The sequence below is a fragment of the Coptis chinensis genome, chromosome 6 (assembly GCF_015680905.1).
Source record: "Coptis chinensis isolate HL-2020 chromosome 6, ASM1568090v1, whole genome shotgun sequence".
In the NCBI taxonomy this organism is placed as follows: domain Eukaryota; kingdom Viridiplantae; phylum Streptophyta; class Magnoliopsida; order Ranunculales; family Ranunculaceae; genus Coptis; species Coptis chinensis.
The window spans coordinates 74,790,543-74,812,906 of record NC_141461.1 but is presented as its reverse complement, the minus strand read 5'-3'; the positions used below and the strand labels follow the sequence as shown (position 1 = coordinate 74,812,906).

Sequence of the window (22,364 nt, the reverse complement as noted above, 5' to 3'; positions counted from 1 at the left end):
GTATAGATTGCGCCCAGACAGGAAGATAAGACACTAGCCATTTATTCAATTGAACCATATCTCACTCTCAACTGTTGTAGAGTTTCATTAGTTAAAAATAAAAATAAGCATTATTCATACCTCATATGCAGCAAAAACTGCGCGAACTTGATCAAATATCTCATCAGTTGTTCCAACCGCATTGATCTGCACATATTACCATCTGTCACTACTCTCCTATAGTACCATATATAAAAATGACCATGAGTCTTTATGGATCTACATTATCTGAATAATTAATAGCCGCACGCGGGCACAGATAGTTAGACATGTAAGTTGTAACTGACCAAACTAAATACACAAAATAAAGACATACATTTTGAATTGTTGATAAGTTAAAAGGATACGTATATTTGCTGAATTAAACAATCTTCAGCCCTAAAGTGTATAGCCATATACTAATACAGACCCACAAAACATCCATTCTATCTCCAACAGTTCCCATATAAATTTTCAGTAATGGGCCAATGTTACCTTTTGAACTTTTCCCAATTCAGAATAGTGCTTGATAATAGGAAGATTTAGTGCGGCAAAAACTTCTAGGCGTTTCTTTACTGTATCTATATTATCATCAATTCTTCCCTGCAGTGATGAGAGAAACAAAAAGCGGTAATTAGATTCATGAAACCTATTTGACCGGATGGAAAAAGGAAAATTTGATAATACGCTACAACCTGATTACGACTTAGCACCCGCTTGACCATCTTATCTTCAGGAACGTCAAAGAAAAGGACAACATCTGGTTCAGCTCCAATCTACATTGGAGTTAAAATGTTAAGAATTGAAGTCTATACGCACTTACAGTCTAAGAGCATCTTGTGTTAACGTGCACACGTTAATGTCTCAAGTAAGATGGTTGGCAAGTTTGGATGGATTGTGAAACGGAAATGAACAATGTGACAAACTAGAGTAGTACGCAGGGAATTTAAATGGTGTATACATCTGTCTCCTATGATTACCTATTTACAGGGGGGTGGGTTAACTTTTAAATGTGCTTTCCTTAAACAAGAAACCCTATATCAGTTTCAATTCTTTGCAGGCTGTTTCCTTCAGGGTTGCACTTAGATGCCATCATCATGAGGATATTTATCTTGAGATTTAAGGATGAGATTCCCATTAATAAAACATCGGTTAAGTGTTGTTTGTTTGGATTCTTCAAGTATCAAGTTTGTTAATTCAGGTTACCAAAAAAAAAAAAGGTCATGTTAATTTAGTCATACTTTTCCTCACGCAATTGACTTCCGCCCTCCCCTACCCTGTTTACTCTTGTCTTGTGTTGTTGTTATTGTACTCAAATTGTACTTTTGGCTTTTGCTTACGCCTGAAAAAGCTTTTCATGCAAACGAAGGGAACAATGAGTTCCTATGGATAGTGTTTCATATAGATCCAAGTACATCTGAAAATGCCTTGGTAAAATCTTCTAAAAGCAACCCAGCTGTGCTTTGCCTGAATGCGAATATAATATATATACATGATGTGGAAGACCTTCTCCATCTCCAACGATAAGTTTCAGATGGTGCAGGTATATTTGAAAAATAGAGTGAAAACACAGATTTCAATGAACTATTTGTTGGAGTTATCCCTCACATAAGGAAGAGAGAGAATCTGGTGATGTTTGCCTAAAGAAGTTTGAGCGAGCGAATGCTCGAAACTAGTCTTACCTAAGGAGCCTTGGGGAAAAAAAAAAGTTTTTTTTCAACTTTTTCAGAAACATCGGTAGTGGACTTTTTCCTCCAGGATTCGAATAGGGCACGCACGCACTATTTTTGGCCTATCTGAGGGCGCACACGCGCTCAGGGCTAAATTCGTCAGAATTTCTGTTTTGTAGAACCGCGAGTTTAGGGTATAAGTTTTGGGTTTTTGGCAAAACCTAAACACACAAGAAACACAGAGAAGTCACGAAACAAAAACCCAATTTTTAGAGAGATCAAAATTGAGAGATAACCTTTATAGAAAGAAAAACTTGTAAAGAGAGAGGAGTGATCTAGTAAGGTGAGAGACTGAAAGGAGTGATTGTAATTGTATCTACTATTATTACAACTTATGAGATTACTTGTATTAATTCCTTACTCTTCTCTCTTTTCTCTACTCTCAAGTTTCTTTTCTTCTTTTTCCTTCCCTCCTCTCCACTTTCTCTTTCTTTATATCTCTTTCTCTTTCTCTAACCGCTTCTTGTGGTTCGTTGATCTCTCTTTCATCTAGCTTCCCCTGACTCCCCACGTGTCACGGCGGTTTCCCTGCAGTTAGGGTTCCGTGGATCTGATCCACTACTACATGTTTTCTCTTTCCTATATCGCATCCGCCCACTTACCCCACTAACCTCTCATGTCATGAATATTCCCTATACAAATGCCCCTCTCGGTCCCGGTGACATTCAGCGGCCCATTTTATGGTCAGCGGACAGACAACGGGATCGAGAACTACCTCTTCCCACCCAATTCTTCTTCATTCTTGGCACGTGCTCTGTCATTATTTCCACGTGCCCAAAGCGCACGAGTATCGATCCTATCTTTTTGATTTTCGAGGCCCCACACGTCACCTTCCCCATGGTCCTTTTTTTCCGGTGATTACTTTTTTTCCCCTGTCTCTTAGAATCCCGCTCAAACCCCTCTCTTCCCTCAAAACCCCCACTCTAACATTTCATTTCTCACTTCATTTTCTAGCCTCTTCCACTTCCTCTTACTATTCTCCATTTTCGTGGGATCCTCCAGCTCCGTTCAAGTCTCCCTTCCACCTTGGTTTGTTGCCCTTTGCTACCTTGCATCTCAGGTTTGTCTCCATCCTTTCTCTTCCCGTCATTTGTTGTTTGGTTAAAATCAATTGCGTTACTGCTCCCCTTCTTTTTCCCTTCGTATCTTATTCTCACCATTGTTACTTCAGTTGGTTTCTCCCTTTATTTTATTCTGACATGTCGGAGTCTGAATCGGTGAGCACCTCAGCCACTAGATCCAATGGGTCGGAGTCCTCTACTCCTAGATCTAGTGGTCATACTGCGGCTAGATCTTAATCCCCGGCTTAGGGCTCTGCCAGCCCTGCCGCTGAACCGTCTACTTTAGGAAGGAAAGCTGCTCTTCCTCCCCCACCGTCATACTACTGTAGACCTAACTTAAATGCAATTAAAGCTGCTTATGGTATCCCGGCCGACGTGGTCTTTGAGCACGTGTCTGGCGTCACCCATTTCCCTTATCTGGTAAAACCGCGGCCAGGTTGTCTTATCGCTATCATAGGTCAGATAGCGGCTGGCTTGCGTTTTCCCTTAATCCTTCTGGATGTCGAGGTATGTAACCACTTCAACATTCCGCCATGCCAAGGCATAGGTAACTTTTGGCGGGTCCTATATGCCGCAAATTATTACAATGAAACCCATTCACCTAAAATCCAACTCTGTGATATAAAGAAAAGCACTATTATATAGAAAAGCACTATTATTACAATGAAACCCATTCACCTAAAATCCAACTCAGTCACCGTATGCTCACTATTATATAAAGAAAAGCACCAAATTTGGTAGTGTAGGGTATCAATCTTTCTGTACGCGTCCGCTAAAGAAGTCTTTTGTCCTCCACATCACAACTTCTGATAAAGTCTGGCATTACTATCCTTTGTATGTGTCTAGTAGTTTTATCTCCGCGGACCTTCCATCTGAAGTTTCTATGAGGAATCTCAGTTTCCTTAAAAGTGGTACGTAAAATCTTTGGATTCGTAGTGCTACTTTCTAACTTTGATTTTAACTTATCTTTCTTTTCTGACTCAGGTTGGAGACCTGACTCGCGATCTCAAATTTACGTCGACATCTCATTCGAAATTTTTCAAAGACTCCGTGATTTGGGAAGTGCCCAGTGTGAAGTTCTCGGTATCGATCCAGAAAAAGGCAACCCTCTTCTACTTGATCCCTCGTTGAAAAACATTGGTAAATACCAAGGCCCCCTTCTATCGCCCACCACCTCCCAAAGAAAGACAACCCAAATTCTCACCCCTCCCTAAAAGGAAGGCCCACAAGTCCTTCAAGTACACCACCAAGATCTACCACTCCCAAGCCGTTGCCCGAAGATCTGCCCGCCCCTCTTCATATTTTGCTTTAGCAGATTGGGAAGATGATTTTGCTCATCCCCCCTCTACAGTTTCTACCGCTGCCATGGCCCCCAACAAGCTCAAATTGTGGGAAGGCGACTCCGAAAGTGATGAGGCCACCGAAGTTGTGGGCAAGAACCCCCCCCCCCCCCACCCCCACTGAACCCATATGTGCACACCAAAGACGCCCTTTGGCTCCCCGAATTTGTCATGGGAAAGACCCACATCCTTTGGTGCAACTGACATATGGCAAACCCAATTCAAGGCTAGAGACCACAATATAACTATTCGCGACTCGGCCTTGGAGAACCCTACCGTCGCAGCATCCCTCTTTTTCAGCTTTTATCTTCCCAAGGATCAAGCATACGGTGACTCTGGCTCACTGGCATCTCATAGAGCATCTATCTACCATGGCTGGGAAAAGGTTTGTCTCTTTCCCTTTTCTCCTATCTTTTTCTTTATATACCTTGTTAACAAGTTATATTTTCAGCTGAGTCTGGACATCGGTCGCGAAGCAGGAGATTCAGAAGCCTGACGGTTGGAAAGCCAAGTATGCCAAGTTGAGAAGGACCGGGACGATCTTCGAATCGTAGTTGTGAAGGCCCAAAAAGCACTCTAGCTAGTTGAAGACAAGCATCGCGATTATGTAGCGGGGGTCGCTTCCAAAATGGAGAGCCAGAAGGAGACAAATAAGCTCGCCATTCAGGCCGCTGTGGACAAGGCCGTGAAGGATGCCGCGGACCACTTCCGAAGCTTAGCTGAGAAGAAGATTGCCCGCGAACTTAAACAACAGCTTAAAGAGCTTACTGCGGGACTGGCCTTTGCTTCCAGCTCCGCCTCTCATACCTGACACTCAAATTTCAGCTCCAACTCCGGTCACCTCCCCAATTGAGGCTGCTACACCAGTGCTACCACTACCCACTCCTAGTGCGGTCACCTCCCCTATTTCGGTGGATGATGATCCTACCGCCGTTGTGGATGTGGATGAAGTTTCCTCTCAGCAGGACACGACCGAAGGACAACAGTGATGCAGCGAAATTGTGTTTTTGTATTTCTACCTTAGTACTTTTGTTCTTTTACAGTTCACATACTCTGTTTGGTTATTGATAAGAGCCCAAAACTATAGTTTTAACCCTATAACAGTCATACTTTTAGACCAATTATGTGAGTAATAATTAAGAGTTAACACTGATTACGTGTTTTTATGCATTTCAGGTTTCAAAGTCCATTATGTGTAGAAATGTGTCACTTTAGCGAGATAAAGGAGCTAAGGTCGGTTACTAAGGAGTTCCGTGATTAAAGGCCAAGATTCAAGAAGACAAAGCCTTTCTAAAGCCCGGTCAAAAGCTGAAAAGTCAATGCGAGCTGAAACAGCACACAAGTCAGCAGAACTTCCGAAAGCCGTATCTTTGGACTCAGACCTCGGAATTGGGCCTACCTTATGTCAAAACGACCGGCTCGGAAAGATCTTTCCAATGGTCTAAGCCTTGACCAAATCAGAGGAGCAAAAGTGGATGAAAAATCTGTTGAACCCAACTGCAGCTGAAGAGGCCTTTTTGGACTGAAAGAATTGGGTTTTGGGCTTGATTCTCTGGCCCAAAACATGGCTCCAAGCCCATGCACGATTTTTGGATCTGGACATATAAAAACCAAAGCTTAGCTCTTTGTTAATGGTAGCTAGTTAGACCTAAAACAATATAGATAATTCTAGATCTAGTTTTATTAATTAAATTAAGTTTAGTTCCATTTTCAATTCTTGTTTTAGATTAAGTCTTTGAATCATTATTCTTGATTGATTAGATAAATAAAATAATTATTTTATCAATTTCGAATTGTGTTATTTCAATCTATTAGATCTAGTTTTAATTATTGTTGGTTACCATTACTTAGTTGTTAATTAGAATTTTATTATCGTTAGTTTAGATTAGTAAATTTCGAATCTTGATAATATGTTTAGTTTAGATTCATATGGGATGTTTGCGGAATGATTCAAGGCTAAAACCTCCATTAGAGGGGTTGATGAAGCCTTGATGAAAACTTACTGGTATAGTGTAGAAGCATTGTAGAATCTATTCCAATCTAGAAGGTCGTGATTCGCCATGAGAATGGGTGGATGACCTCACATGCTAGTTAGTACTCGGTAGAAATGCCATGGACACTAGGGATTAGAACTCGAATTTCTTGCTGTAAGAACATAAGAATCGAGATACAAGAATCTATGCTAGGCTATTAAGTTGGATTCGAGGTGGATTCAATTTCCCTCTAATCCTTTATCTAGATTCAAAACAATCATATTCCATAGCATTCGTAGTTAGATTCAACATAATCAATTTCATATAGGTATCGTAGTATAACACACCTTCGTAAAGCTCTCATTGACTTAAAGACCGATTAATTAGATTAGAAAACAATTCCATGCTAGAGCACTAGAGGTGGACGAACTTCCTACTCCACTATATCTCATAGGATTGAGAGTAGAAATCTTTGATAAGCATATAGGATCATAAATAGTTTTAGTTTACTTACGTTTTGAGTTGCATCGTTCATTTCGTAGGTAGACTATCAAATTTTACGTTTATCAAATGGCCGCACTGCCATCTTAGTTGCACTTTAGCATTGTTTTCATAGTAGAATTAGTCATTTTTAAGTCCCATTAAACCCACCCACCCTTGTTTAATTCATACTGTGGTTATCCGTTTCAGCGTTGAAAAATACCGCGACAAATTTACACTTGGCGCGACCCGGCGCTGTAAAGGAGCGACTTGCGCTCTATAGTCCTATGTTCAGCGACCCAGCCCCTCGGACCGAGGGTGACCAGCCCTCGACCGGCGGGACCCGCCCTATTTTCTTGGACCCGAAGCGCGACCGCCCTCACACCGGAGCTGACCAGCGTAAGTCATTGAACAAGGGAGACCGCCCTATCCGGCGCCTATCCGCCCTCGCGCCCTCAATAAAATTTTTCGGATTTCTACGGGTTTTGTTTGAACTTTGATTTTTTTAAGTTTTTCGGTGTTCTAACTTGTTATTGCGAACACGCGTAAACAAGACACTATTCATAAAGCGAAGCAAGGGCGCTATCGGTATTCCTTTCTTCCATACCTCGCATCTCGGTTAGAGGTTCATACTAATATATCAAGATTGTTTGGATTGTTTTCGTGTTTAGACTTAGACTTGCATGAGATTTAAGGTCGGTGGGAGAAAAACACGAGCGTAATTAACCATCAACAAACAAACATATCGAGTATACAATCACTACACCTCTAACTACTATCCCACCAACCATACGACATAATGGGTGAAGAAAGAGACTCCTCTCTCCGACTTCTACAAAGCTTTGGCGATGGCCCAAAATCTTGCATTGTTCTAGGAGACCGATTGGGGATTTTTGAATTCCCCAAACATATTTAATTTGTTACCCGCTTTTTTCCATGGATTAGACCATGAAAAAACCTCGACACGTCGTAGGATTGAACAAGTCCTAACAACATTCCACCATCCTACGGTTGGTGCGGAACAAATTAAACTCGAGGTATATTCCCTTTCACCTTAGCCGATAAAGGCGTCTTGGTTAGCGCCCAAAGCCTAATTACGTGGACTCGTGGGCTAAACTTGTTCATTTTGTTTATGGAACATTTTACCCTAAAGGCGGATGAGATGCTTTCCAAGATTCATTTTTCCGACATAATCCTCACGAATCATTTTACGAGGCTTGGAATCGTTTCACCGATCTGCTTATAAAAGTGTCCACACCATAACCTAGCAAAAGACCGTTAGTTCGTGCCTTTTTTCAAAGGACTTCAACATCACCATAAAGAAGTCCTTGACATAATGAATGGGGGTAGTTTCTAAGTAAAGGAGCCTCGAGGCTTACAAATTTTTAGAAGAACAAACTAAGCCTTAATAACAATTGGGGGAGTGATGATATCCCCGCTCTGCTAGTTCTTCTTCAGCCATTTAAAGGCGCCCGGTATGTTTGAGATGAAACCCGATCGAACTTAAAAATTTAATCGAATCTCTAACTAAAAAGGTAGAGGCTATTTCTATTCAATAAAAGCCTATCCCGTCATGAATGTTAACTCCAACCCATGTAATGATAATGTCTGTTTGAGTCACGAGCACCACGACTCCTATTGTCCTCTGCTATGAACAACAACAATTAGAGCAAGATAATGTTTACTCCATTAATAACTATCATATTCCTAATGCCCCATGGAGACAACATCCCAACTTTAGTTGTGAGGAAACAATCAACAAGTTTCACCTCCGAGGTACAATAACCAAAATGTTAGGCAAGCAAACAACTATAATCAAGCTCCACCTAGGCAAGGCCGGGGACTAAGTCGGGGAAATTATAATAATTATAACAGCAAAAGCCTAAACCACGACAAGGTTTAGCACAAGGTCGGGGTAATTATAATAGTTATAATACCAATAGAGGTATCGTTCGGTTAACCATAGTAACTATCACAACCCACCCATAAATAATCAAGCGTGAGATAGTTCAGTCCACCACCACTGTGACTACTACACCTACACAACCCGGACCGTATCGGCCTTTATATAGGTTACCCAACAACTTTTCCAATCAATGACTCAATCAAATCAATAGATCTTACAATCCATAAATCGGGGCATACAACAATTAGCCCAAGAGAAAGCCCAACCAAAAGGCGTGTTTCGGGACAAGTGATACCAAACCTAAAACAACCAACCACGGCCTTTGAGGTAAGCGGTAATACTAGTACGGAAAAACGACAATAGTAGGCGACCTAAATGTCATCACCACTCTCCGCTCACGGAAGAGTGGTTGATAACAAAGTAACTATGCATATAGTTACCCCGTGATACTCCTACACCGGATATCGAATTAGATGCGAAATAGAAACTGAAGAGCCTACCACGGTAGAGGTACCCGGTTAAACCACAACCTAAGAAGCGAGAAAGCCAAGGTAACACATCAAGTCGAGCCCATCGTTAAATATAGAGCAAAACCACCATTCCCCAAGAAGTTAGCCATGCTAACCCGGGGATACAAACTTTGAGGAGATTAGGAGCGTTTTCAAGAATCTAACGATAAACCTTCCTTTTCTCGAAGCTATTAAAAAGCTCCCTAACCACGCTAAGTTTATTAAAGAGTTGTGCACTACTAGGCGTAAGACTAACATACCTAAAGACGCCTTTTTAACTGAACAGTTCCCAACTTTATCCGAAAATAATGGAATCGTTAAGTATACAAGGACCCTGGTAGATCCCTCATGTAAAATGCACCTTAGGAGATTCCTACACGACGACCGCTTTATTAGACCTGGGGGCGAGTGTTAGCTTACTCCCATATTATTTTTATAAGCAAATAGGTCTACAGGAAATGCAACTTACAAAAATAACGTTGCAATTAGCGGACATGTCAATTAAGTATCCTAAGGGTGTAGTGGAAAGCGTGCTTGTTAAGGTTCGGGATTTTTTACTATCCTGCTGATTTTGTTATCCTCGATCTGAGTCGGCGACTCTGTACCCGATCATCTTAGAAAGCCCCTTCTTAGCAACCGCCAGCGCCTTTATAAATTGCCGCGATGGTAAGATGTCCTTATCTTTTGGCCATCTTACGGTTGAGGTAAATGTTTTAAAATGATGAAACAATTACCAGATCCGTCTATAGATGGGGAGGTTAGCATGATCGAGAGCTTAGCTCAAGATTATTTTAACAACACGTTTCACGAAAACAATATGTACAAATTCCTTTCTTTTGGAACTTTAGATTTTGTAAATGACTCTTTACTTAGAGGAAGTCAACACCATCCTTGAGTCCACACCAATTGTAGACGCCCGGTTGCTCCACATATTGAGTATGAAAACTTGCTACCTAAGCAAGTATTCATTATGCAAAATGAGGACCCGGCCGAAACATCTATTGATTTTCCTTCCACCCCGGTCTTAAACCCCTTCCCCGAGTTAAAATATATTCAACTTTCGATTGGGATGGTAGTCATCCGTAATTATATCTTCTCTCTGTTATCTAAGAATGAAGAGATAAGTTTAATCCGGTGATTAAGGAACATCGGTCTGCGATCGGTTGGTCCCTAGCCGACATTAAGGGAATTGACCCTAATATTTGCACTCATCATTATCCATTTGGAGGATATAGCGAAGACTTTCGCGAACCTCGGTAATCGCTTGAACCCGACCATGAAAGAGGTGGTTAGGGGAAGAAGTCTTACGATTACTTTCGATCTTGCGGGTATCATATACCCAATCTCGATGGCGAATGGGTAAGCCCCATTCATGTAGTTCCTAAGAAATCGGGGAGTTACCATGGTGCGAAATGGGAAGGGTGACTATGTTGTCACACAAGGTCCTATGAAATGGAGGATCTGTGTATTGATTCTGAGCGGTTAAATGCTATGACACAAAAGGATCACTTTCCCTTACCTTTTATAGATCAAATGCTTTCGAGCGCCTAGGCTGGTCATGCTTTTTATTGTTTTCGGATGGCTACTCGGGCTATTTTCAGATTATTATTAATATTGATGACCAAGAAAAGACTACCTTCACATGACCCTTTGGAACATATGCCTATAAGCGAATGCCTTTTGGCCTTTGTAATGCTCCCGGAACCTTCGATTGCGGTGTATGCTTCATATATTTAGTGACATGGTAGAAGCTTTATGGAAGTTTTCATGGATGATTTTTCTATCTATGGAGACTCCTTCCACAGATTTGTTTGTCTAACCTGTCTAAGGTTTTGACACACGGTGTGAAGAAAAGAGCCTCGTTTTAAAGCTGGGAAAAGTGTCATTTTATGGTGAAAAGGGCATAGTACTAGGTCACATTGTATCTAGTGATGGCATCGAAGTAGATAAGGCCAAACTAGATAAGATAGCGAATTCTACCTAAACCACGGACGGTCCGTGATATTAGAGCCTTTCTAGGCCATTCGAGGTTTTATAGGCGGTTTATTAAAGACTTCGAAAATAGCTAGGCCTTTAACTAATGCGCTTTTGAAAGATGCAATCTTTGATTTTAATTTTAGCGTAAGCAGGCTTTTGAAACTTTAAAAGCGCCCTGCTAATCTCTGCACCAATTATATAGCCTCGATTGGTCTAAACCTTTCGAACTCATGTGTGATGATGCTAGTGACTATGCAGGTTGGTCCAGTCTTGGGACAAAAACTAGATAATAAGTCCACTGTTATTTATTATGCTAGTAAAACATTAAACGATGCTCAACGGAATTATTCAACTAGAAAAAGAAAAAGAATTCTTAGCCGTCATTTATGCTTTAGATAAGTTTCGGTCCTTATTTGGTTGGTTCTAAAACCTTAGTTTACGGACCATGCGACCACTTAAGTACCTTCTTGCGAAGAAGGATGCTAAGCAGAGATTAATCCGATGGATCCTTCTCCGCAAGAGTTCACATTAGAAATAAAAGGACAAAGAGGGGTCAAAAAGCGTAGTTGCCGACCACCTATCTAGAACAATGTCGGCGATCGGTGATTCGAGTCCATACGGGACTCTTTTCACGATGAGCATCGTATGCCATTTTTTCAGCACCATGGTATGTCGACATTGTAAATTATTTAGCGGCTGATGTTATGCCTTATAATTGGTCAAGAAATGAGCGTAAGAAGTTCTTGGCGAGTTAAGTTATACTACTGGGATGAGCCCTATTTTTTAAGTATTGTGCGGATCAGATTATTATTGGTTGTATTTAGTGGGAATACAATGAAGTTCTATCGTTACGCCATGGCAGAGTGTGGTGGCCATTTTAGTGGGATGAAAACAGGCGCTAAAGTTCTTCAATGTGGATTTTATTGGCCTACCCTTTTTAAGGATGCCCAAGTGCATTGCAAGACGTGTATTCGTTGCCAACAACTTGGACGAATCACGAAGCGTAATATGATGGCATTAAATCCAATCTTGATAGTAGAAATTTTCGACGTTTGCATTGGGGCATTGATTTCATGGGTCCTTTCCCAGTTTCCCACGGTTTCATTTATATTCTAGTTGTCGTGGACTACGTGTCTAAATGGATAGAGGTCCTAGCTTGCCGTAGCAATGACCATAAGACCGTTGTATTTTTATTAAAGAATATATTTTTGTGGGTTTGGCATTCGAAAGCCATCATTAGTGATGGTGGAACACATTTTGCAACAGAGTTGTTGCATCCCTAGTGAAAAAGTATGGAGTTACACACAAAGTAGCAACTCCTTATCATCCACAAACTAGCGGACAAGTAGAAGTTTCTAATAGGAAATCAAAAGATTTTAGAAACAACTGTAAACCCCGATAGGAAAGACTGGTCAAAGCGTCTATCGGATGCCTTATCGGCGTATAGAACTGCATTCAAAACTCCTATAGATATGTCTCCCTTTAGACTTGTATTTGGGAAACCATGTCATTTGCCTGTTGAATTAGAGCACCGTGCTCTGTGGGCTATAAAAAGCCTTAACTTCAATATTGATGAGGCAGGTGTCAAACGCAAGTTGCAATTGAATGAGCTTGAAGAAATCCGTAGCGATTATTACGATCTCGCGAAATATTATAAAGCTAACATGAAACGTGTTCATGATAAGCAAATCTTGCGCAAAGAGTTTGTGGTCGGTCAAAAGGTCTTGCTTTACAACTCCCGTCTACATATTTTCCCAGGAAAACTAAAAACCCGTTGGTCTGGCCCCTTTCTAGTTACTGAAGTCACCCCTTACGGGGCAATCACCTTGGTAAATCCAAATGACAACAGTACCTTTCAAGTTAATGGTCAACGGTTAAAACATTTTCACTACTTCGTCCCCCACGATGTAGAGGGAAGTCCTTTTACGGGGACCTGTCTATGAGGAGTGACCTTGTCATTTGGTGTACTTCCTTTCACTCCCATATAGTGGTAAGTGCACCATTCAGTAAACGGGGGCCCTATGGAGTGTGTGGTTGTAAGTACGGATCCTAAGTCCACGGTTAACATAATTCCACGTTTCCACCTTTGCATGTTTTTTCCGGTTTTGAGTCATGTTCCTCTATGGGGTGAATTATGTATTTATTGTTTTTCGTGTTTCTTATAATAAACTAATAAAAAATAAAAAAATAAAAATAAAAATAAAATAAAATAAAAATTCTAAAATCATAGAAATAGCAATCCAACAAGTCTTGGGAATCGACTTTTAAGCGACCACGTTTTTTAAACAAATTTTTTGGGCAAAAATAAAAATTTGGGGGGGATGAAGCGATCGATCTTTCTATCTGGATTGCTCAAACTTTCCATTTGTGTTGCTTAGGCCCATTACTTGTAGTTCAATTGGGTTGACGTAATCTAAACTTAGATTTCCTTCGTTCACATAACTTACGTCACACACGCACTTCGAGGCGTTCTTCCACCCTCTTATACATCACCCATGGTTGGAATTGAATATTTTATGGATCATTGGATTGGAAATTCTCTATTGATCATTTCCATAACTCATTCGCCAAAATTGGGCCAGTAACGAAGCGGCAAATTGAATTTGAAGTTGCGCGAAAAATCGGAAAATTTCAGAATTCACATTGGGCTTGGGCCCAAACCGACGACGCAAGGCTCCTTCCTTCCCAAACCACCACATACACGTGTTTTCCTTTTGAATCCGCCAGTTACCAATTTTAAAGCAAACCTTGAACACCAAAATAAAAATAGAGATAGAGAAGAAAATCAAATCCACCTAAAATCTTCTCTAAACCATCATCCAAACCAACCTAACTCAAAAAAAACAGCCACCAATTAAAGTCTCCACCACCGCCATCACCGCCACCAACGTTGTTTTAGTTGTTTTTTCAAAACTCGCCTCCCCACAGTCTACAAAACCATTAGTTGTCTAACAAAACTTCAATGGCGCTACGACGTAGAATTTTGCCGGAACACGCGTTTGCTTACGACAGTTTCGCGCCATTTTACGACGCGGAGATGATTAAGAGGCATTGGAACGGACTGTGGTACTCGACTGAGGAGTTCTATCACTATGATTTGGTAGAACAGTTTTATAAAAAGCGAGAATTGGAAGGGATAGGATTTTCATAAAGTTAGGAGGAACGAGGAGGGAAGGAAGTAACGGTTGTTGTTGGCGAACTGTTAGGAATTACGCTTTGAAAGCAACACGGTAGCGACAATTCGGGAATCGATTATCTTTGGAGTTCACGCTTTGATGAAGGACAACATCACGGAGGGTGAATACAATCCGACATCTCATTCGTCCGCCGATCCACCACGAGAACAAATCAACCGGCCGTTTCGATTGGATTGGTAGGAATGTCCTCGGGAAAGACAAAGTCGGTGATATCGGCCTGCAATTTGCGCGACGTTCTCTAGATTTTGCAAACAAATAAGTATAATTTCTGCATCCTTGATTTAATGTTTAATGTGATTCGAGGAGTGGGGAAGAGCTTGCGCCTCTTCCCAGTATTGATCACTAAGATCATGCTCTCTTTAGAAACGTCGCCAAGATCTGCTCCTATTAAGATCAAATTGCATTCTAATGCAAGTATCTATCTGGAGTGCATCCAAGAGACTTGGCGTTGTGCGAAGAAAAATGGTTAAGACAGAGGATGAAAGGGAAGATATGACATGTCCGGATGAAAATGCATTAGATAATTGTAATTCTAATTTAGAACACATGCAAGTGTTGCAAACTGCCTTCATGCGTTTATGGTATTTGTGGAAATATCGAGAGATAGGCAGATTGTAGTTCAAAAGAAGCAAGGAACCTTCAGAGGAGATTTGAAATGCTTTCGAAGGGGGTTTGGGCGATATCTTGTCTAACATGGAGACTATCCACCGGCATCAACAAACCCGATTATGCGATTACTTTCGATGCTTGAGATGGAATCCCCGCTTGTTCGAATAAAGATGCTCTGACGCATACCCACCCGTGGAGGACTCCGTTTCGGCCCGAGTCCGACAGGCATGGCGTCGTCGCCAAAGGACGATGGTTCAAGCCAATCTCCATCTCAGGGTCTATCATCATCACAGAACTAGGTGTTCACCATCAGTTGTGTTCGCTGTTATTTCATGATTGTTTTATTAGTTGAATTTTAATTCAGTAGTTAAATTTAAATAGTAATGTGTTTATTTAAGGTTGTTTGGATTTAAATTTTATGTTTAATATAATTGGTTATTTTCGAGTACTGCTTGTTTTATCATAAATCCCACCTTCCCAACTTGTTTGGGGGTGGAAATATTTATACCGAGCATAAGTCGTTATATGATCATCTGCTGTAAAGTTGTATTGGAGGAAAGGTTGATAATTTGGCCGATATCGGCATATCTATGATTTTTGTGGTGGTAGCATGAAATCTAGGAGAGTTTAGAAGTTACTATTCTAAATCAAGTATGAAAGATACCAGGATTTATAGAAAATCATGGAAATGGTTTGTTTCCGTTTTCGGGTTTGAAATTTTTCTATTTCTGGAAATTGCCTTCAAACAATGGGGGAACTTCCCGATTCGTTTTGGTAGCTCAGAACCTATTTAAACTCCTTTCTTTCTACACTAACAAACCACACTACATCCCACCATCATCCCGCACCTTCCACTCCAAGTTTTTCTTTCTTTTTGCTCTAAACTCCGGTTTCAAAGACTTGAGGCGCCGTGCCTCATCGAGCTGCGCTTTACATTTTCGAAAAATTTAGTCGAGGCTAAACCAGCCCTCCTTGGCCGACCATGCAAAAAATTGTAAAAGCATTAACACACGAAGCTACCATCACGGCTCTATATGAGCGCATGCCGCCTTCGCATTAACGCGGAAAATTCCAATTTTCAGACGGTCATTCCAGGATTTTTGTGGAGCTATTCAAAGAGTTATTGTGATAACATCTCCTATAGTCATACCTGAATAGTCCTTCAAAGATGTGTTGGGCACCGAGACCTATGGACATTGGTTCCGACAAAAAATCCTGCAGTTAGGATGGCGTCATCTACTAGTAAGTGATGACGATTCATATTCACCACAGCTTACTGCTTATTTCTACGACCATGTTAAATTCTATTGTAATCAGGATGGAGAACAAGAATTCTCTGTCGTAGTCGAAGACACGACACATCAATTCGATAAAAATGTGGTCGCTCTAGTTTCAGAATTACCAATACCTGATCCTGTTCACACATGGGCATATATGACCGATAATGCATATCTTTATGATTATACATATTTCCATGAGTATTATGGGGAGGGTATTTCGGAAGTAATGGACCGTGGGCGATATAGCATTGCCCTTGGTAGCCTTTCCTAAAGCGTAGGCACCACCATGTTATTCATCCCGATGAATATTTTGGGGAATGGCGGTTCATTTCGCAAACAAGATCTCTTTGGTGACATTTTCCTCGCTTTAGCTGAGGGACATCGCCAATATGACATTCCCCGAGTATTAGTCGCTAGTCTTAAGAGAGCCCAAACCATGAAGCGTAAGTATCTTCTTATGCCTGTGTTAGTAAGCCGCATCATGCGTAGTTGTTTACCTGTATTCTGTGCACAATTCACAAATTGGAAAAGGGTTGAAGTCATGAGACCCACCAATCGGGTGGTTCGCTCGTTGCGAATAATGACTTGGCTGGGATGGCAGGTGCAGCCTCATTTGGTTGCCCCGTACATTCCATCAGACATGTTAACACTTAACAGGTTAGCATTAGTAGATGATAACTGTCGGCAAGCTTGGCAAATTACAATGGACTGGCAGGATGCAAAGGAACCTCGTCTCACTAACGAGGAAGAGGATGCTTAAGCGGGAGATAAGGTTAGTTTTTAGTTTTGTTAGTGTCTGCTTATGTCCCAAGCAATTTAATTCGGTTAACCCCATAATGGGTGGAACTCTTATAGAGTTCAAGCGTCGGTTTTATTTCATATATTAGCACGCGTTCTAACTTTGTTTTGCAGATGTTCCCGAATTTCACACGCGTTTCAATGGTATTTTTCCTACCCTCTTTATTTACAATACTTTGAGGACAAAGCATGATTCTTGTTGGGGTGGGGGCATAGAAACACGTGTAATTAAAAGGCATCTGTTAGGATATAGATATGTATAATATGCATTTGTTTTCTAGTTAAAGTTTCAAAAATTTCAAAAATATAAATAAATAAGTTTATGCTATACACTTAGGAATATTGGTATTGTTTTCTTTCTCTATGCTCTTAACAATCTAGAAGTCTCACGTAGCTTTTGCATCATAATAATTGTTAGAAACTTAGGTTAATATGTAGGTAATAATTTTTGCATCTATCTATATATATATTACATGAGTATCTATGATTGTTAGCAGTAAGTTTCTGAAATCTAGGCTAGAGTACTTATTCTACAAATCCTGTGAGAATATAGCCTAAAGCCTTATATGAGCGAAACATTTGAGAAATGACACAAGGGAGAAGTAAAATCCGGATAGAGAAATCACACGTCCACTTGTTTGATCACTATGCCATATCCTAAGCGAGAATTTAGGCCCTCTTTGGATCGATATAGCTAGATATTCAAACCTATAAATTATTTTCCGCTAGTCGCCCCTCTGAGCCTTTCTTTAGCCTTCCATAAACCACAAATCCTTTACCCTGTAAAAAAAAAAAAAAAAAAAAAAAAAAACCAAATCTAGAATAAGTCTGAGAATAGAATGAGGAAGAAAGAAGAAGAGAAAACGGTGTAAACAAAAGTTAGTTAATTGCTTCAGAAAATAAAGAAAAGAAGTTTCCATCCAAAGAAAAGAAAAATAAAAATAGAAATAACATAAAAACTCCAAAAAAATAGAATAAAAGGAGTCAAAAGCCAAAGAAAAAGAAAAAAAATATATGGCTAAGGATGGAAACAAAGTGTAGAAGCAAAAGTAAATAATAAGGTTTTCTCTAAGTTACATAATATGAAGACTCTACTATCTCAGACTTGTCCTTTTTGAATATCCATTTCCTTCCTTCTTAAACCATCTCCTAATCCCCGCAACACCTACTAAAGACCTCTAGCTCAATTAGGAATAGGTTAGTGTGATAGTAAGTGGCAGATGTGTTTGATCGACTCCAACTTCCTTGTTTGTCAATGAGATTGTAAGGTAAAGTGTGCCCATCGCCAATTGGAGTAGCTTAAACTGAGCGGAAAAATCGAGTGGTTTTCGTCTTGACAATTATGTGAGGACCTACTTGGGGACGCTATTCGAGTTTTTAAAACGAAACCGCTAGGCATTTCATAGTATTACTCGTAGTATTTATATTTGTATCATAAATGATTGATTATTATGCATGTATTAGCTTAGGATTTTGACTTAGTTATTCTTATTCAATTGCTAGTGAGATGTATAGATAGTTGGGACATAAATGAGGAAACAATAGTTTTATTTCTTAGTCGTTGTAGTATAGTTGAAGTTTGTGAGTACCTTCACTAGAAAACTCTCACGAGGCTATAACTCATCCACTAGGGAATTCCTAGTGGTTTAAGGCCTTGTTGCATATGGTCAATGCAATCGCAGCTCAAATAAACGAGACTAGATAGAACTCCATTTTTGGTCACTTATTCTAATTTCTCATCTTTGCTTGAGGACAAGCAAAATGCTGTTTGGGGTGGTTTGATAAGAGCCCAAAACTGTAGTTTTAACCCTACTTGATCATACTTTTAGACCAATTATGTGAGTAATAATTAAGAGTTAACACGACACGTGTTTTTATGCATTTTAGGTTTCAAAGTCCATTATGTGCAGAAATGTGCCACTTTAGTGAGATAAAGGAGCTAAGGTCGGTTACTAAGGAGTTCCATGATTAAAGGCCAAGATTCAAGAAGACAAAGCCTTTCTAAAGCCCGGTCAAAAGCTGAAAAGTCGACGGGGCTGAAAAACCAAAGAAGTTAAGCGAGAACTTCCGAAAGCCGTATCTTTGGACTCAGACCTCATAATTGGGCCTACCTTATGTCAAAACGACCGGCTCGGAAAGAGCTTTCCAATGGTCTAAGCCTTGACCCAATCAGAGGAGCAAAAGTGGACGAAAAGTCTGTTGAACCCAACTGCAGCTGAAGAGGCCTTTTTGGACTGAAAGAATTGGGTTTTGGGCCTGATTCTCTGGCCCAAAACATGGCTCCAAGCCCATGCACGATTTTTGGATCTGGACATATAAAAACCAAAGCTTAGCTCTTTGTTAATGGTAGCTAGTTAGACCTAAAACAATATAGATAATTCTAGATCTAGTTTTATTAATTAAATTAAGTTTAGTTCAATTTCAATTCTTGTTTTAGATTAAGTCTTTGAATCATTGTTCTTGATTGATTAGATAAATAAAATAATTATTTTATCAATTTCGAATTATGTTATTTCAATCTATTAGATCTAGTTTTAATTATTGTTGGTTACCATTACTTAGTTGTTAATTAGAATTTTATTATCGTTAGTTTAGATTAGTAAATTTCGAATCTTGATAATATGTTTAGTTTAGATTCATATGGGAATGTTTGCGGAATGATTCAAGGCTAAAACTTCGATTAGAGGGGTTGATGAAGCCTTGATGAAAACTTAGTGGTATAGTGTAGAAGCATTGTAGAATCTATTCCAATCTAGAAAGTCGTGATTCTCCATGAGAATGGGTGGGACGACCTCACATGCTAGTTAGTACTCGGTAGAAATGTCATGGACACTAGGGATTAGAACTCGAATTTCTTGCCGTAAGAACGTAAGAATCGAGATACAAGAATCTATGCTAGGCTATTAAGTTGGATTTAAGGTGGATTCAATTCCCTTCTAATCCTTTATCTAGATTCAAAACAATCATATTCCATAGCATTCGTAGTTAGATTCAACATAATCAATTTCATATAGGTATCGTAGTATAACACACCTTCGTAAAGCTCTCATTAACTTAAAGACCGATTAATTAGATTAGAAAACAATTCCATGCTAGAGCAGTAGGAGTGGAACGAACTTCCTACTCCACTATATCTCATAGGATTGAGAGTAGAGAAATCTTTGATAAGCATATAGGATCATAAATAGTTTTAGTTTACTTACGTTTTGAGTTGCATCGTTCATTTCGTAGGTAGACTATCAAATTTTATGTTTATCAGTTATACTTTTTGTATTTGTGTACATGTCTCTTTGTCTGGATTTCTGGGTAAGCCCAGCAGGTCATCAATCAAACTTGTTTCTCCATCTTCCCCTTTCTCATGATATGAGATCCCAAATTTCTTAGTCTGTCTAATTTCAATTGCATTACTTCTGAGGTTTATGTTGGCTTTGAAGCCCTTTGGGGGCCGTTTAATTTGCCCCATTTTTAGATTCGGACTCGTGGTCCATGAAGGGCTCATCCCCCCCCCCTGGCTGTCTTTGGGCAGCTGTGAAGCCTGGTGGGGTAACTCAATTTTCCCCAAAGTTTGATTCGGACTCGTGGTCCGCGAAGGGCTCATCCCCCCCGCTGTCTTTGGGAGGCTGTGTAGCCAGGTGGGAGCTTTTATCTGCCCCAAGTTTGATTCGGGCTCGAGGTCCCCGAAGGGCTCATCCCCCTCACTGTCTTTGTGCGGCTGTGTAGCCTGGTGGGGCATTTCTATGCCCCCAAGTTTGATTCGGACTCGTGGTCCGCGAAGGGCTCATCCCGGCTATTTTTTGGCGGCTGTGAAGCCTGGTGGGGCAACTCAATTTGCCCCAAGTTTGATTTGGACTCATGGTTTGCGAAGGGCTCATCCCCCCCCCTGCTGTCTTTGTGCGGCTATGTAGCCTGGTGGGGGCTTTTCTCTGCCCCAAGTTTGATTCGGACTCGAGGTCCGCGAAGGGCTCATCCCCTCTACTGTCTTTGGATGGCTGTGAAGCCTGGTGGGGTAACTCAATTTGCCCCCAAGTTTGATTTGGACTCGTGGTCCATGAAGGCTCATTTGTCTTTGGACTGTGAGCCTGGTCCAATTTGCCCCCAAGTTTGATTCGGACTCGTGGTCCGCGAAGGGCTAAACTCCCCCGCTATCTTTGGGTGGTTGTGAAGCCTGGTGGGCCAACTCGATTTGCCCCTAAGTTTGATTTTCTCAAATTTATATTTCGACAAATTTGAAGGAAGTGCATTCTTTATTCATCGACATAATAATCTTTAACATAAAACATCATTTCCCTGTTCACATAGCTTTAACTACGGTACTCCGTATTTAAAAGACTAGATAAAAAACTCTACTCATGGAACTTTTTCAACAGTCTAATGTTCCACGACTTCTCTATCTTGTCCCCTGTCGCAGTCTGCAATCCATACATTCCAGAATTACCCTTCTCCCTGATGACATAAGGTCCCTCCCAGTTTGGACCTAACTTTCCTTCATTTTCCTTCTTGAATTGGTAGTCGGGGTAACTCGTCTCAGCATGTAGTCTCCCACCTTGAAAGATCGTGGTTTCACCCGTTTATTATACTGTCTCTGTAAGGTTCTATGGTATTCTTCCAACCGAATGCGGGCTATTTCTCTTCTTTATTCAATGAGATGCAAATCAGTAGCTAATATTCTCTCATTCACTCCGGTTTCCATAGCCTGGGTCCTAGTCATGGACACTATCATCTCTACTGGTATGACGACCTCTACTCCATATGCCATTGCGAATGGTGATTCCTTAGTGGATATCCACGGTGTGGTACGATAAGCCCATAACACGTGATTCAACTCGTCCGCCCACGCGCCTTTTCACTCCTCCAATTTTCTCTTTAAATTATCCATTATGATTTTGTTCGATGCCTCAGCTTGTCCATTCCCCTCAGGATTGTAGGGGGCTGAGAACCCCTGCTTCACCCTAAACGCCTAAAAAAACTCTCGCACTTTTCCCCCAGTAAATTGAGTTCTATTATCCGCGATGATCGTATGTGGCAGCCCGAACCTACAGATGATATTGTCCCATAAGAACTTCTTCACATTCTCTTCCTTAACCTATTGCAAAGCCACACCCTCCACCCATTTGGTAAAATAATCAGTAGCGGCTAACATAAATCTCCTTTTTCCGCTCGACATGGGTAGAGGCCCTACAATATCCAGTCCCCACATGGCGAACGGCCAAGGGCTAAACACATTATGCAAGGGCTCAGCTGGTGAATGTATGAACAATGCAAACCTTTGGCATTTCTCACATTTCTTGGCGTACTCTGTGGCATCTCTCTTCATATGGGGCCAAAAATACCCCTGTGATATCAACATGTGGGTAGTCTAACCTCTTCTTCAGATTCCATTACCATTTCCTCTCCCCGAAATTCGGCCAAAAACTTCGCCATGGCTTGTGCCTTTTCTGCCATCCTGATTTGGTATGTAATCTTATAAGAACTGAGTAATACCGCCC

General features: G+C 40.7%; 1 pseudogene across 1 annotated transcript in view; it reads right to left on the bottom strand.

Moving 5' to 3' along the window:
- The window catches only part of LOC147494442 (uncharacterized), a 43,542-nt pseudogene that overhangs the window by 846 nt on the left and 20,332 nt on the right, over positions 1-22,364 (bottom strand). Inside the window, exons 6-8 of the transcript XR_015199527.1 lie at positions 714-794; positions 514-621; positions 121-186 (exon numbers count right to left, since the gene is read on the bottom strand). The product of XR_015199527.1 is annotated as an uncharacterized LOC147494442 (transcript). The remainder of the gene's footprint in view (positions 1-120; positions 187-513; positions 622-713; positions 795-22,364) is intronic.